The sequence below is a fragment of the Heterodontus francisci genome, chromosome 2 (genome assembly GCF_036365525.1).
Source record: "Heterodontus francisci isolate sHetFra1 chromosome 2, sHetFra1.hap1, whole genome shotgun sequence".
Lineage (NCBI taxonomy): Eukaryota > Metazoa > Chordata > Chondrichthyes > Heterodontiformes > Heterodontidae > Heterodontus > Heterodontus francisci.
In genome coordinates, this window is record NC_090372.1 from 29,541,567 (window position 1) to 29,557,942 (window position 16,376).

Sequence of the window (16,376 nt, forward strand, 5' to 3'; positions counted from 1 at the left end):
TGTCATTGCGTTGCATGTCATCTAACTCGCACTTAAGCTTTTCTTCTATGTGAACGTTGCACTTTCTTGGAGGGTTGATTGACGGAATTGCATCCTCTCTGAGGTGCAGTACAACATCCGCTTTGAAATCTCCTATGACGCGAACCTGTCCGGGTACATTTGTTGTAGGTTGTGGGCTGACTTAATGCGGGTACCCTCAGTCTCTTCTGCTGTAATGGGTACCCTGGTGACCTCATGGATGGTCACAATGTTGATGTCCTTACAAGCTGGTAGTCCTGCCACTGCTGGTCTGTTTGTGTCTGCTAGGTAGAACGTTTGTGGTTTCCATGCCAACTTGCCATTGCTGCATTGCAGTATTAGTGTACCACTGCAAGGGATGGGTAACCCATGTAACCATTGTATGCAGATAACTTGGCAGTTGTCGGTTGTATCATTGATCTCGAATGACTTCAGTACATATCTTTCAGGATTCAGACTGGTAGGATATTTACACCAGTGCCAGTGTCAATCTTGACCCTGAGTGTATGTTTTCTTTGGGCACGTGATGTTAATAGTGGAGAAAGCTTCCAGTAGTTTGACTTCATCAATGTGTCAGGTTTACAATATGGAATGCCTGTTCGTCTTCTGGCTGAGAATTACTCCTCGTTGAGTCTTGTCTCAGGTCTGTTTCGCTATGGACTGGGTATATCGGCTTTTAGCCGTTAGCTGTTTAAGCGGGCTGAAAAGTGGATAAATCCCCAGGCCCAGATGAGATGTATCCCAGGCTGTTATGTGAGGCAAGGGAAGAGATAGCAGGGACTCTGACACAAATTTTAAAATCCTCTCTGGCCACAGGACAGGTACCAGAGGACTGGAGGACAGTGAAGGTAGTACCATTCTTCAAGAAGGGTAGCAGGGATAAACTAGGTAATTACAGGCCAGTGAGTCTAACATCAGTGGTAGGGAAACTATTGGACAAAATTCTGAGGGACAGGATTAATCTCCACTTGGAGAGGCAGGGATTAGTCAGGGATATCAGTATGGCTTTATTGGGGGAGATCGTGTCTAACAAACTTGATTGAATTTTTCGAGCAGGTGACTAGATGTGTAGATGAGGGTAAGGCAGTTGATGTAGTCTACATGGACTTCAGTAAGGCTTTTGATAAGGTCCCGCCTGGGAGATTGGTTAAGAAGGTAAGAGCCCATGGAATCCAGGGCAACTTGGCAAATTGGATCCAAAATTGGCTTAGTGGCAGGAGGCAGAGGGTGATGGTCGAGGGATGTTTTTGCGAGTGGAAGCCTGTGATCAGTAATATACCACAGGGATCGGTGCTGGGACCCTTGCTGTTTGTAATGTACATTAATGATTTAGACGTGAATATCGGAAGTATGATCAGTAAGTTCGCAGATGACACGAAAATTGGTGGTGTCGTAAATAGTGAGGAGGAAAGTCTCAGATTACAGGATGATATAGATGGGCTGGTAAGATGGGCAGAGCAGTGGCAAATGGAATGTAATCCTGAGAAGTGTGAGGTGATGCATTTTGGGAGGACTAACAAGGCAATGGAATATACAATGAATGGTAGGACTCTAGGAAGTACAGAGGGTCAGAGGGACCTTGGTGTACTTGTCCATAGATCACTGAAGACAGCAGCACAGGTAGATAAGGTGGTTAGGAAGGCATATAGGATACTTGCCATTATTTGCCGAGGCATAGAATATAAAAGCAGGGAGGTTATGATGGAGCTGTATAAAACGCTAGTTAGGCCACAGCTGGAGCACTGTATACAGTTCTGGTCACTACACTATGGAAAGTGTGTGATTGCACTGGAGAGGATGCAGAGGAGATTCACCAGGATGTTGCCTAGGTTGGAGCATTTCAGTTATGGAGAGAGACTGGATAGGCTAGGGTTGTTTTCCTTAGAGCAGAGAAGGCTGAGGGGGGACCTGATTGAGGGATACAAAATTATGAGGGGCATTGATAGGATAGATAGGAAGAAACTTTTTCCCTTAGCAGAGGTGTCAATAACCAGGGGGCACAGATTTAAGGTAAGGAGGTGTAGAGGGGATTTGAGGAAAAGATTTTTCACCCAGAGGGTGGTTGGAGTCTGGAACACACTACTTGAAGGGGTGGTAGAGGCAGGAACCTTCACAACATTTAATAAGTATTTAGGTGTGCACTTGAAATGCCATTGCATACAAGGCTACGGGCCCAATGCTGGAAAATGTGATTAGAATAGATAGGTGCTTGATGGCTGGCACGGACACGATGAGCGGAAGGGCCTGTTTCTGTGCTATATAATTCTATGACTCTATGGCTTACGTTTACGCAGGTCTCTGTCACTCTCCTTGCTGCTGTAGCCCTGTTGCTGTGCCTATCGGCTGTTTGTTTGTGTCATTCTGTGACTTCTGGCTGTGTCATTTGAGCCAGATTTCCTGCATAGGCAGGCCCAGTGTCCTTTTGCACCGCATGCCTTGCAGACGTTTAGAAACGCAGGGCAATTGAACTCTGAGTGGGACAGACCACACACCACACTTGCTCTTTTTGACCTGGTTATGGTGCCGATACTGTTGGCTGCACCTAATGCTTACAGGTGCTGTTGTCCATCTTCCAGCAGCGCATCAATGCAGCTTTTGTGGACTTGACTTTATAGAGCCACTTGTTTCAGGAGCTGAGTCAACCTAATAACTTTATTTAAAAAAAGACGATTGCCACATTAGGAAGGGACAGAAACTAGAACAGTCTCAATTTATTTTATGTCACATGCAAACAAAAACTTTTCCGATACAACTCGCTCTGATTTATCTGCTCAGAAACACTTAGAAAAATGGAACTTAACCTCCATTATCCACACTCCAGTTCACCTTTCTTATTCCCCAAGAGGTCTTTCTGAAATGCTTCAGTGGATGTAATACATTATTCGGTCCGAGAGCTCAGTTTCTGAGAAGTCACATGTGTTGCCTTTATTAGGGTACCTACTGACGAACCGGTCTATTGATTCCTGTGGCTGTTGCCTGCAGGACATCTATTCCAGGCGGTGAATTCTAAAATTCACTGGTAGTTGGAGCTGATCTTCTGCCACTTTCTATATCTTTGTAGCATCTTTCTCGTCCTCGTCAAATAGTCCAGAGGAGTTGATTCTGTGTAATCCCTCATTTCCAGCTGTTAATAGAATGTTTACAGCCTGGTTTTCTGGTTCTACAATTATTTTGTCTGTGAGGAATAACTGCATTCTTTGAACAGTTGGAACTTGAACAGGATATCCTAGGCCTTCCAGTTCAAATTTGGTAAACATATTTCTGCTGTTCTTTTCCTTTAAAACTTGCTTTAAGACTTGTTCTATGACTCTGCACCGTTTCCCCTTTCAGACACTTTTATTTATATCACCTGCACTGATTGACAGGAGCAGGTGTTTGCAAGTGCTGTGAGGTTCTCTTGCTTCCAGCACTTAAGCCTGTTCCGTTAACACAGCTCCTCACTCGCTGCTAGGGTTTGTTTATATTCTTCATGCATGAGTGGTTTTTATTGTTTTTTTAATGTGGCTTCTGAATGGAAGCTCTTATTTATGCTCGAGTAGTTTAATTTTTTAAATTTTGGCTGCGTGAATGAAGTTCTGCAGAGATCGGGGTTTTCCCGTGTTTTTTCTAACTGACGCCTCTTGTAATGGCGTCGATCTTGATCAGCCTGGGAAAGGAGTCGGGTCTTCTCTGTTTATTTTACTCTGAGCTTTTGAAAAAATCGATCTTTTGAAGGAGTTTAAAACTTTTTTTAAAGCAGTATCCCTTGACTGTTGGAACAACGACTTAGCCAATTTGCTTGCAGCCTGTTGTTCTGTGCTCTGTCTTCTATCTGAGGTAAGTTCAGTATTTTTTTTAATTTGCTCTCTAGTGGCTATAGGAAGGTCATTTGCAAAGCTGTTTTAACTGTGGTCTTGAACCTCAGACTTTGTCTTCTCACCACAGCTGCCACCATATAATGAGTTATTCTATGTTGTCTGATGCAACACAAATGAGATGTGTGGAGTCCAGTCGGTTGAAGATCTCAAACAGGTTTATTTTCAGCTAAACTATGAAATACAATCTCTACAGAGCTGGCTACTTACACTCTTAAAGGCAATCATACAACACCTGGACACCAGGACTCCCTCGATTTTCTTTAAAATAGGGCCATGGGATCTTTTACATCTATGTGAGGGGCGTTGGTTTAACACCTCATCCAAAAGGTACACCTCTAACAGTGCAGCACTCCCTCGGCACTTTACTGGAGCATCAGTCCAGATTATGTGCACATGCCTCTGGAGTGGGTTTTGAATTCACAATCTTCTGGTGCAGAGGCAAGAGTGATACCAACTGATCCAAGGCTGGCACTGTGAAGACACAGGCCCAATGAGGACCAATTTCTACCCCAAAAGGCATTATTTTAAGTATCTGCTTTCTTTCCATAGTATCACAGAAGTACATGCACAATGCAAGCCTCAATGCAATTAGAACTGATCATTTTTAACCTTAATAATCTTACTTGAGGGTTTTATCATAAATTAATTTTTGAAATAGTCAGTTACATAAAAGAAACTAGCACATAAAGGTACAATTCACAATTCACTGCAAAGATAACAGTGTCATTCAACTTTTTACTGTAATTAGTGCAACATTTTTTTCAAAAGGCAAATCACACAGCATGAGAGTAAATAATAGTTTAATAATATAGAACAGAGCAGTGCGATCTGTAATAAATCTCTAGTGACTCAAATAATTTGAAAAAAAAATTTGATTATTCTGAATCCAATTTCTCTAACACAAGGCTAGAAATTACTGTTGCTGTATTAACCGGATAATGCTTAATGAATTTATGTGATACTCCTCGGCCCAGGATTTTAACAAGTTAAGGCCTCCATTAAATTTTGTATTGAGGAATAAAATATTAATCTGCTAAGCGTTTGTTTGCTAATATTGCATATTGTCATTTCTACCTGACAGTCTTTCGCATTCAGTTAATCATGTGGGTGTAGGTTGTCCAAAGAAGTGTATATTTCAGCATAGACTTTTGTACAAGCATTTACACCTCTTTCCAGAAATATTAGGCCAAAATTGAGAGGTGTCCATGATTAGTATCTGTGGTAGGGTCACAGATTCTTGTGTAAGAGAGCATTGCTGACCCAGACTTCCCTGTAGACTTGTGCACTCAACATATGTCATAGGGCCCATCTTATGGCACAAAGGTTCCAGAGAATTATGGCTTATGCCTCTTGCACTATTACTTACCCCATGCCATAATTTCCTGTGACATTATCATTGCTCTGCTGAGAAGCTTGCCAAAACAGTTGAAAGTTAATTAGAATGGCCCTGCCCCGACTCCCCCTCCAACCCCAACGTCTCATTCAAAACAGCAGCCATAGCGAATTTCCTTGATTCATGCTAGTTTGCTGGCATGCTGATAAGGAAAGTTGTGGGTGGGCTCTTGATCATAATTTTGAGTTTTAATAAAAGTTAAATGGTCTCTAATCAAATTGATTTTGTGTAGTTACACTCAACGAAGTAGATTTGATTTGTATCAACTTGTCTGATTCTTGTCATGCTGTTTCAAAGGCTTTGTTTTATAGTGTTAGAGTCAGAGAACTGTTACATCCTTGAAATAGACATATGTGAAAATTGCCTGCTATAAATACAGTACATGTGCAGGTTAGATTTTGAAAAATGTTAGGGCATGCTCTTCTTTTTTATTCATTCTCAGGGTGAGTGTCACAGGCAATGCCTGTTTGTTGCCCATCCTTTGTTGTCTTGAGAAGGTGGCAATGGAACTTCTCTTAAAGCCCTGATAAAATTGAATGGCTTGCTAGGCCACTTCAGAGGGCCACATTGGTGTGAAACTGGAGCCATATATAAGCTTCAAGGTCACTTTTATTGGTACCAGCTTTTAATTTTTTTTTTTGCAAACTGCCATGGTGAGATTTGGAGTCATGTTTCCTCTGTAATTAGTCCAATAACATAACCACTACACTACTGTACCCTATAACGTTATATACCATTACATTGTGTGTTCAAAATAAAACAGCAGTAAATTTTGGCTTAAATTGGAAATGATGAGATTGGCATTCAAAACTGTGGAATTTACAGGAAATTCTAGTTTGCTGTGTTTTTTTTATTTCCTCCAGTCTAGCACTAAAGGGGCTCATGCATTGGTTCACGTGAACATTTTTGTATGTTATTTAGCACAGTGAATTTTCCCTTTTAAAATAAATGGGATAACAACTGCACTAAAACAACATACAAAGGAATTATGTATGCATTAGTCAGTGCACCATGGATAAATTAAAAACCAACGACAGGAATAGGTTTCTGTTGCTGGTCAGTAGCAAGAAATACCAGTTCCTGATCTTGATGGTTGAATTGTCCTTTGGTGTTCCCAGTGCAGGGTTTTGCATGTTGGACATGCTTATCAAGAATTTGGACATATGCCTCTATGATTTTGTAACACTTGAACTAGTTGCTGATATGTTCTTTCAGTTGTGTGAAGCTCTGATCTGGGAGCACTGAAGACAGAAATCTACCCCTATCTGATATTTTTATGTGTAAGTAATATGTTAATTATTTTGTGTTAAGCAGTTATGAGTACTGCAATTATTGCAGACTTTGATAATTAGCCACCATTGTTTTAACAGTGGCAGATATTTCACTGCTTTATTGCTGTACCAAAGCATCTTTTCTGGATTTTTTTCCATCCATTCAATCATGTATAAATCAAAGAGTTTGCCTGTTTTGATGGTGGGAGTGTTCAGGCTTATTTTTGTGCATAATTCGACTGGGTCTCTAAGGATTGAAATTATTTCTGTAAGCATTGCATTTAGTCAGCTGTCTTGTGGGTTTGTTCCAATTCAGGTTTTGGTGCATTTCATTTCCATTCAGTAGACATGCTTAACATCCATATCAGAGTTGCATTCCCCATGGCTGTGTACATTGTTCTGTGTTCACTATCATTCTGAAGTGTAATTATTAACAACATTGAAATTATGAGCAATTGTAAAGTTTGTGGTTGGAATTATAAATTAGTTCCATTATATTGCTGCCTTATCTGATTGTAATCACTGCTTTAGTTCCCTTTCTTCACTTTATTCTTTGTTCTCTCTCTCTTCCAATTGTTCTCCCATTACTAACACTACCTTTTGTTGTATCCACTCCAGAGACTTAAGCACATAATCTCGATTGATAATCCTAGTGTAGTGCTGAGGGTCTGCTGCATTGTCAGATGTGCCATCTTTTGGATTAGACAATTAACTGAGGCCCTGATTGCCCTGTCAGTTGGATGTAAAAGATCCCTCGTCACTATATGAAGAATAGCTAGGGAGTTCTCCACAGTGTCCTGATCAATATTTATCCCTCAACCAACAACACTAAAACAGGTTATCTGGCTGCTATTACATTGCTGCTTGTGGGAGCTTGCTGTACGCAATTGGCAATTGTGTTTCCTACATTAGAGGAGTGATTACATTTCAAAAGCACTTCATTGTCTGTCATAGAGTCATAGAGTCATTACAGCTGTAATGCTAGGCCCCCACCTGCCAAGAATGAGGCACATTCATTTTGTCATGAGCATTGATTTTAAACTGTTACTGGAGTGAAGAAAGGACTTGTTAAACAGATCAGCCATGGCTGGAAACGACATTTGCATATTAACAGACGGTGCTTGGAAGGACAAATGACCATTCCTTGACACAGTCAACCCACAATGGACCTTGATCACCAGGTATTGTGTGTAAGAGGAGCATTCCAGAGACTGTGAAGGTGATGCAATCCAAGACGTGGTCAGACCAGTTAGTCACATGACTAACCTGCTGGGCAACCTGGGTTTTTCTGAATTCTGCAAACAGTTTGAACTCAGAGAGTGTCTGTTTGCTCCTTGGCTGAGAAGATCTCTCCTGTCCACTCCCATCTCTTTCTCACAAGCCTCTAAATCCACTGAAGACATATGAACCCCAAGAGAGAAAAGTCTCCTACAGCGAACAAGGTTTCAGAAGAATACAGGGCCCCAATGAAAAGTAAGATCTACCTACAATCAAGGATTCTACAGTGAGCTCGAAGAACCGTAACAACAACTCTTCAGATATTGCCTCAAACTTTGCCACGTTATTTTTCTTCTGCTCTTTTCTGTCTCTATTAGTGTGTATCGCATATGCATGCTAATGTGAGCGCGTTGTGTATCTGTAGGCGTTAACCGAATTAGGGTTTAAGTTCAGGTTTAATAAGTTTCAACTTTTCTTCTTTAAACCTAAGAAAACCTGTTTGGGCTGGTTTCTTTGCCTTATAATTGGAAAGCGGTGAGTAACGATTTACCAAGGCGGAGCTAAAAGCACGGTGACCCCAGCGGGTCGGATGGTGGTGGCGTAAAATTAAATTGGAGGCTCCGGGGGGCCTATCCGCCCCGCTGCTGCCTCCAGTCAACTTTACGGCGCCGAGTGAGGGGTGGGGAGTATGGCCCGCCCACCCGAGGCCAATTAAGGCCTTTAACCGGCCGCTTAAGGGCCCTCGCCCACCTCCGCAGGTATTTTACCCGTGGCAAGCGGGCGTGCTGGGGACGTGAAAGGCCGCCCAGCGATAGCTGCCAGCCTTTCCCCGTGTCAGTGGGGCCATGGCAGTTGGGTACAGGGTGCCCGATCGAGGGCTGCCCCCGCCTCCCAACCCACCCCGGGACATAAGATGCCCCCTCTCCCCCCAAATGACCACTCTAGGTAAGTTGGGCATGCCTCGCCAGGGGGATCAGTCCTTCCCTGGTGACGCATGCCCAACTTAACCTGGACTCCTGGTTCCATCTGATCAGCTGGGCTGCAGTCCCAGCAGTGGCCACCGCTCCCGGTGGCGCTGCTGGGACTAAGAGCTGCCGGCCCGCTGATTGGTCAGCAGCTCAATGAGGCGGGACCTCCTCCCACAAGCGGTTGGAAGTCCCGCCTCAGAACAGTTAAAGCCCGGCGATCCGTAATATGTGGGACGGATCCCCGGGCTAGGTGGAAGCGGGTTCACCACAGACTTTTACATCGGTGGCGAAATCCCGTCGCCTAAGGTAAAATCCAGCCCGGTGTGTTTAAAAATAAACCCCTGTTACAGAAGGACCAGGTGAAGGCTGAAAGGGAACCCTAGACCTCTTTCTCACCTGGTCGTAACATAGCACAGAAGGAGGTTATTCGGCCCATTGAGTGTAAAGCAGTTTGGGATATCCTGAGGCAGCGAAAGGTGCTATGTAAATTCAAGTTCTGCCTATCTTTCTTTACATATCAACCCATACTTCCAAATTTTGACTATCATACGCATTGTTGATTGTCTTACCTTAACAACAGTGAAAATTTATCCAGTTAAGTATTTAAGTCAAATGATTGATCTCATTACTTGATTACTTGAATTTAAATATTATTGTCACAAAACTTGGTTGCATAGCGCCTGTATTTTCAGCGCTGTGGGTGCTGTTTTGGGTCCAAAATGGTGTCTGCACTCTGCGTGGACATTTCTAGTGCAGTTGGCACTGGACAGCATTTTTGGTAGGTTGTTAGCTCGAGCACCGGGAGCCTCTACCAGAAGTATGCAGGGCAGGCTGATCATGAAATCAGTCGCGTCTAATACTCATTTGTCTTTAGGAGTGCCATTTTTGACCTCAACACTCCAGTTAGTGACGCCTCCTAACCTTGTACAGCTGAATGTGCATTCATTAGCAGGAAGGACCACTCCCCAACAATGCTATTTCAAGATATCATCAACCACTCAGGTAGTACAAAGTTTGCAGTGCAGGTTAATCACGCATCATGATCCTTGAGCCTGTTTTCAGGGGCTTTTGAGTTTTGCCCCGTCTGACTGTGCCAAGTATGGTAGAATGGTGGTTATGTTACTGAGCTAGCTTGCCTGACACCTGGACTAATTATTCAGTGAACATGAGTTCACCCATTGCTATCTGAGAATTAGGGAAGGAAATCTACCATCCTTACCTCGTCTTGCTTATATTTAACTCTTGTTTCACACCAGCGTTTTTACACAAGAACAGGAGTAGTTCAGGAACAAGATTGTGCTTTAAAATATTGCTCAGAAATACAAAAGAGATTGAGGAAACGATGAAATATGTACAATATAAAATTTATTTATGTCATTAAGAATTTTTTTGCTGTAGAACAAACTTTAACTTGTAATTTGTTATACTTAATATTTTATGAATAAGTTATTTTTGGGCAATGTACAACACTTGCTCTTTTTAAACATATAGGGGGAGGATTTTAACCTGCCAGGGTAGGTGGGTTTTTGAACGGGTGGCAGGTTAAAAGATCAGAAACTGCTGGGTGTCGGGAAGCTGGCAGGATCTCGCCGACATCTGCATTTAACCCGAGCGTGCTCTTTAGCGTGCAGGAAACTACCATGGAACATGTGGATTTTTGATTTAACTTTGTTAAATGGCAATTAAGTGAAGTTTTAACACTGAATTCTGCTTGTAACTCTGAGCACACGCGTTTCCTGGGCATTGTAGAACTCGCCATGTAAAACAGGGCAGGTGGACAGTTAAGGTTGATGGGACGGGACAATAGACAGGCAAGGAAGGCTTTAAATGCTGAAATACGACAGCTGCTTCCTTACATAAGTGAAAGGCTTTTGCTCACAGCATTTGTTCTGAGAGTGTGCTTTCACTGCTTTGGAGGTAATTTCGAAACCTTTGGAGGTAATTTCTGCTATCTTGGAGTTTTTGTCTTTGATCTGCACTTCCCAGCTGTCAGCCTTCTCAATAGCATGGGAGTCGCTTATGCTGCTCTATCTTGGATCTCTGATGAGGAACAAGAGAAACAGCACCAGCAACATTAGCAGCAACAGGAGCCAGTACCAGCACCAGCAGCAACCTTCTCCTCAGCCAACTGCCATTCCACAGGACAGAGAGGATGAGCACAGAGGACCAGCTCGCAGGAGACGCTATCCCCAGCGCACAGTACACAGGCAGTGGATTAGCTTTAATGACTGAGCGCCAGTGCCTGTGGAGGCTCAGATTTTCCCATCAGATGGTGGCTGGCATTTGTAACCTCCTGGAAGAAGATCTGCTAAGTGGACCTGGTGGGCACGCATTACCTCTGATGGTCAAAGTCTCCAGGGCCCTTAATTCCTTTGGCTCTGGCTCCTTCCAGGAATCCGCTGGTGGCATTTGTCAAAACTCACTCACAATCTGCTGCCCACAAGTGCATTTCCCAGATGACAGATGCCATGTTTGCCAGGGTCAGCACCATTTTGCTATTGATGATGCCAGTCAGAATGAGAGGCCCCTTGGATTTGCTGCTCTCGCTGAATTCCCACAGGTCCAGGAAGTCACAGATTGCACACATGTGGCAATCAAGGTGCCCTCAGGTCACACAGCAGTCTTCATCTATCAAAAGGGATCCAGTCCATTAATGTTTAGTTGGTTTGCAACCACTGAAAGATCATCATGCACGTGTGTGCGGAATACCCAGGGAGCTTCCATGATGCCTTCATCCTGCACCAGTCAATTCTCCAAATGATATTCACACCTCAAAGCAATTAGCTGCTTGGAAAAAGGGCTATCTTCTATGGATGTGGTCGATGTCACCTGTGAGGAACCCTATCACTGATGCCCAGGAAAGGTACAGCCAGAACCCTATGAGCATAAGAGTTGTCATTGAGTAAGCCATTGGGTTGCTGAAGATGCGATTCAGGTGCCTGGACAAATCTGGAGACGACCTTCAGTTTGCACCAGCCAGGGTTTCCAGATTGTGTTGCAGCAAGGATTGGAGCTCCAGGAGGAGGAAGATGATGAGCACACTGCATCTTCAGAAGAGGAAGAGCAACAAGAAGGAAGAGAAGGAGGAGCCTTATATGATGGGGGCACGCATCATAGCTGCACACTTAACTGCCTGGAATGCCTGGGATGGACTGATTCAGGTAGGTGGCAGGCAAAAATGGACAAGACAGGACAATGGAACTTTGAAATAAAGTTTATGGCAGAAAAGCATTTATTTTTTATTCATTCATGGGATGTGGGTATCTCTGGCTAGGCCAGCATTTATTGCCCATCCCTAATTGCCCTTCAGAAGGTGGTGGTGAGCTGCCTTCTTGAACCGCTGCAGTCCTTGGGGTGTAGATGCACCCACAGTGCTGTTAGGAAGGGAGTTCCAGAATATTGACAGTGAAGGAATGGCGATATATTTCCAAGTCAGGATTATGTGTGGTTTGGAGGGGAACTTGCAGGTGGTTGTGTTCCAATCTATTTGCTGCCGTTATCCTTTTCGGTCATAGAGGTCATGGGTTTGGAAGGTGCTGTTGAAGGAGCTTTGGTGAGCTGCTGCAGTGCATCTTGTAGATGATGCACACTGCTGCCTCCGTGTGTTGGTAGTGAAGGGAGTGAATGTTGAAGGTGGTGGATGGTGTCCCAATCAAATGGGTGCTTTGTCCTGGATGGTGTCGAGCTTCTTGAGTGTTGTTCGAGCTGTACCCATCCAGGCAAGTGGAGGGTATTCCATCACATTCCGAACTTGTGCCTTGTAGATGGTGGACAGGCACTGGGGAATCAGGAGATGAGTTACTCGTCACAGAATTCCCAGCCTCTGACCTGCTCTTGTAGCCACAGTATTTATGTGGCTTTTCTAGTTCAATTTCTGGTCAATGGTAACTCCCAGGGTGTTGATAGTGGGGGATTCAGCAATGGTAATGCCATTGAACATCAAGGGGAGATGGTTAGATTCTCTCTTGTTTGAGATAGTTATTGCCTGGCACTTGTGTGGCGCGAATGTTACTTGCCACTTATCTGGCCAAGCCTGGATGTTGTCCAGGTCTTGTTGCATCTGGACATGGGCTGCTTCAGTATCTGAGGAGTTGTAAATGGTGCTGAACATTGTGCAATCATCAGTGAATATCCCCAGTTCTGACCTGATGATGGAGGGCAGGTCCTTGATGAAGCAACTAAAGATGGTTGGGCCTAGGACACTACCCTGAGGAACTTTTGCAGTGATGACCCGGGACTGAGATGATTGACCTCCAACAACCTTCTTCCTTTGCGCTAGGTATGACTCCAACCAGCGGGGAGTTTTCACCTAGTTCCCATTGACTCCGGTTTTGCTAGGGCTCCTTGATGCCATACTCAGTCAAATGCTGTCTTGATGTCAAGGGCAGTCACTCTCACCTCACCTCTTGAGTTCAGCTCTTTTGTCCATGTTTGGACCAAGGCTTTAATGAGGTCAGGAGCTAAGTGGCCCTGGCGGAACTGAAACTGAGCGTCATTGAGCAGGTTATTGATGAGCAAGTGCCGCTTAATAGCACTGTTGATGACCCCTTCCTTCAGTTTGATGATGATCAAGAGTATCAGCTGGGAAGGTCAGTTTCAGCTTAAAGTAAATTACCTTTTGTTTCGGCGGACCAGGGGACTGCTGGGTAAGTAAAAACCTCTATATTTGGGCAGTAGCTGAACCTGAGACACTACACGTGTAGTGTCTCCCACCTGCCCTCCTCCTCTAACCAAAAAAAAGGACTCTGGTGTGTTGATAAGGTAAGCTTTTTTATTTCTTCTTTCGTGTGATTGGTTAAAAATTTACTTTCTTTTTTTACTTTCTTTTTTTGATTTATCTATTAATTGGTTATTTGAAAAAGACCATAGCAGAGAAGTATCAGAAAGTATTTAACTCATACATTTATATAAAGTAATAAAGTAATTAACTAAGTAGAGATGGCTGGGCAGGTGATGTGCTGTAGCTGGATGATGTGGGAGCTGGCTGACCCCATTGTGAACGGCAGGGACCACATCTGCAGCAAGTGTTGGTTGCTGGAAGAACTCCGCCTCAGAGTTGATGATCTGGAATCTGAGCTTCAAACACTGCGGCACATCCGGGAGGGGGAGAGTTACCTGGACGTTTTGTTTCAGGAGGCAGTCACACCTGGTAGATTAAGTAACTCAAATTCAGTTAGTGATCAGGGACAACAGGGTGTGATTGCAAGTGAGGCAGGTGGAGGGATCCTGAGTTCAGGAGTGGAGGAGCCTCAGGGCGGCACAGTGGCGCAGTGGTTAGCACTGCAGCCTCACAGCTCCAGCGACCCGGGTTCAATTCTGGGTACTGCCAGTGTGGAGTTTGCAAGTTCTCCCTGTGTCTGCGTAGGTTTCCTCCGGGTGCTCCGGTTTCCTCCCACATGCCAAAGACTTGCAGGTTGATAGGTTAATTGGCCATTATAAATTGCCCCTAGTATAGGTAGGTGGTAGAGAAATATAGGGACAGGTGGGGATGTGGTAGGAATATGAAGTTAGTGTATGATTAGTATAAATGGGTGGTTGATGGTCGGCACAGACTCGGTGGGCCGACGGGCCTGTTTCAGTGCTGCATCTCTAAACTAAAAAACTAAACTAAAAACTTTGACACTATCCAACAGGTATGAGATACTTGCTCCCTGTGTGGATGAGGAAAAGGGCTGCGGGGAGGATGAGCCAACTGACCATGGCACCATGGTGCAGAAGGCCATTCAAGAGTGGGGACCAAAAAGACAAGTGGTAGTTATAGGGGATTCTATAATTAGGGGGATAGATAGTATCCTTTGCAAGCCGGATCGGGAGTCCCGCATGGTGTGTTGCCTGCCCGGTGCCAGGGTGCAGGACATCTCTGACCAGCTTGAAAGGATATTGGAGTGGGAGGGGGAGGATCCAGTTGTTGTGGTCCACGTTGGGATGAACAACTTAGGCAAGGCTAGGATGGAGGACCTGTTTGGGGATTATAAAGCACTAGGAACGAAATTAAGGAACAGGTCCTTGAGGGTCATAATCTCCGAATTACTGCCCGAGCCATGTGCAAATTGGCTTCGGGATAAGAATATTAGGAAAGTAAACACGTGGCTAAGGGAGTGGTGTGGGAAAGAGGGGTTCCATTTCATGGGGCATTGGCATCAGTTTTGGAACCGGGGGGATCTGTACCAATGGGACGGTCTCCACCTGAACCGATCTGGAACCAGTGTTCTAGCGAAACGGATAAATAGGGTGGTCTCTAGGACTTTAAACTAGTGAGTCGGGGGGAAGGGAAAGGGAAAACGACAGGGAGTATGATGGTAAATAAAAAGGTAAGCAGCAGGTTAACATGTGTGCAGGAGGGTTTAAGTTCAAGGCAGACTATGAAAGAAGCAGAAAGGAATTTTCCCTGAGAGCAGCATTGAACCATCACGAGATAGGGGCAGTTACATCGTCCTGACTCCTACAGCTGAGGTGGGTACTAAGTGATTCATTGGCCTATACTGCAGAGCATAAAGCATGCGCAACAGTAATTTCATTGGAGGGAGGGAAGCTCTGACACTGATGTTCTTTCATTATTTCCTTTCATGTAAAATGTGCCCTTGAGAAAACAATCCTTGACACTTAAGGACGGCATTCCAGCAAAGGAGGCAGTGCAGGAGATGACGCAAGGATGTGATGATTCCTGCATCTGAGGTGGGTAATAAGTGCTTCATTGGCGACGTTATCAATTGGTGCCTTCACTGCAGAACTTAAAAAGGTGTGCGCAACAGTAATTTCAGTGGATGGAGGGAGGCAAGCTCTGACTCTGATTAGCTTTTCTTCTTTTCATGTAAAACATGCCGTCGAGAAAACAATCCTCGAGACTTACGGTCAGCATTCAAGCAACGAAGGCAACTGGATCATGCTGCAGAGCTCATCACGATGTGGAAAGGAACATTGCATTTATGGATGAATTGGGACTGCACATTGGGATGCGCTTGGGGAACATTCACCAAGAATAGACTGAGCTCAGACTCTTGTGACTTTGCCTTCTTCACATGGACAATACAGTAGTGGAATAGAGAGCCAAGCGTTCATTCACCACAAGGCTCTCCAGGAACAATCTCTTTAGCTGTGCATAGCAGAGACTCGGCCTGTCTGTCTAACGGAAATGCTGGACACAACACTCATGTATCCATGCACAGCAGTTCCTCGGATACTTAATGAACTTAATAAAACTTTTCAATAATTAAACCCAGAATTGTTGAGGTTTTGTTTTGCATGCTATTTCCCTGACTTTGCAACTGCACCTCAGATATTCAACTATGGTGGAGGGGTGGAGGTAGGGGGGTAGAGGGAGGGGTGGATGAAGAGGGGGAGGGGTGGGGAGAGCGGGGAGGGGTGGGGAGAGGGAGCATGCAAAATGCAGGGACCAGACAGTTGCAATGCCTGAAGTACTGTGGAGAAGTAGAGAAAGCAACTGGGTAGGGGAGAAAGCAACTGGATTGGGCATCCGCAGCTGGAGGGAACGGCTGAATGGAGAGGGCCGGAAGCGAGAGGCCGTAGAGAGCCATGGGGAGCGAGCGTGCGAAGACCTTGGTGTCACCGGGTCCAGGGACTGGCCAGTAAGTCTTTTGCTGTTGTGTTTATGGCGCAGGCACTCCTCTTCCGTTCCGCTGCTCCCCCCCAC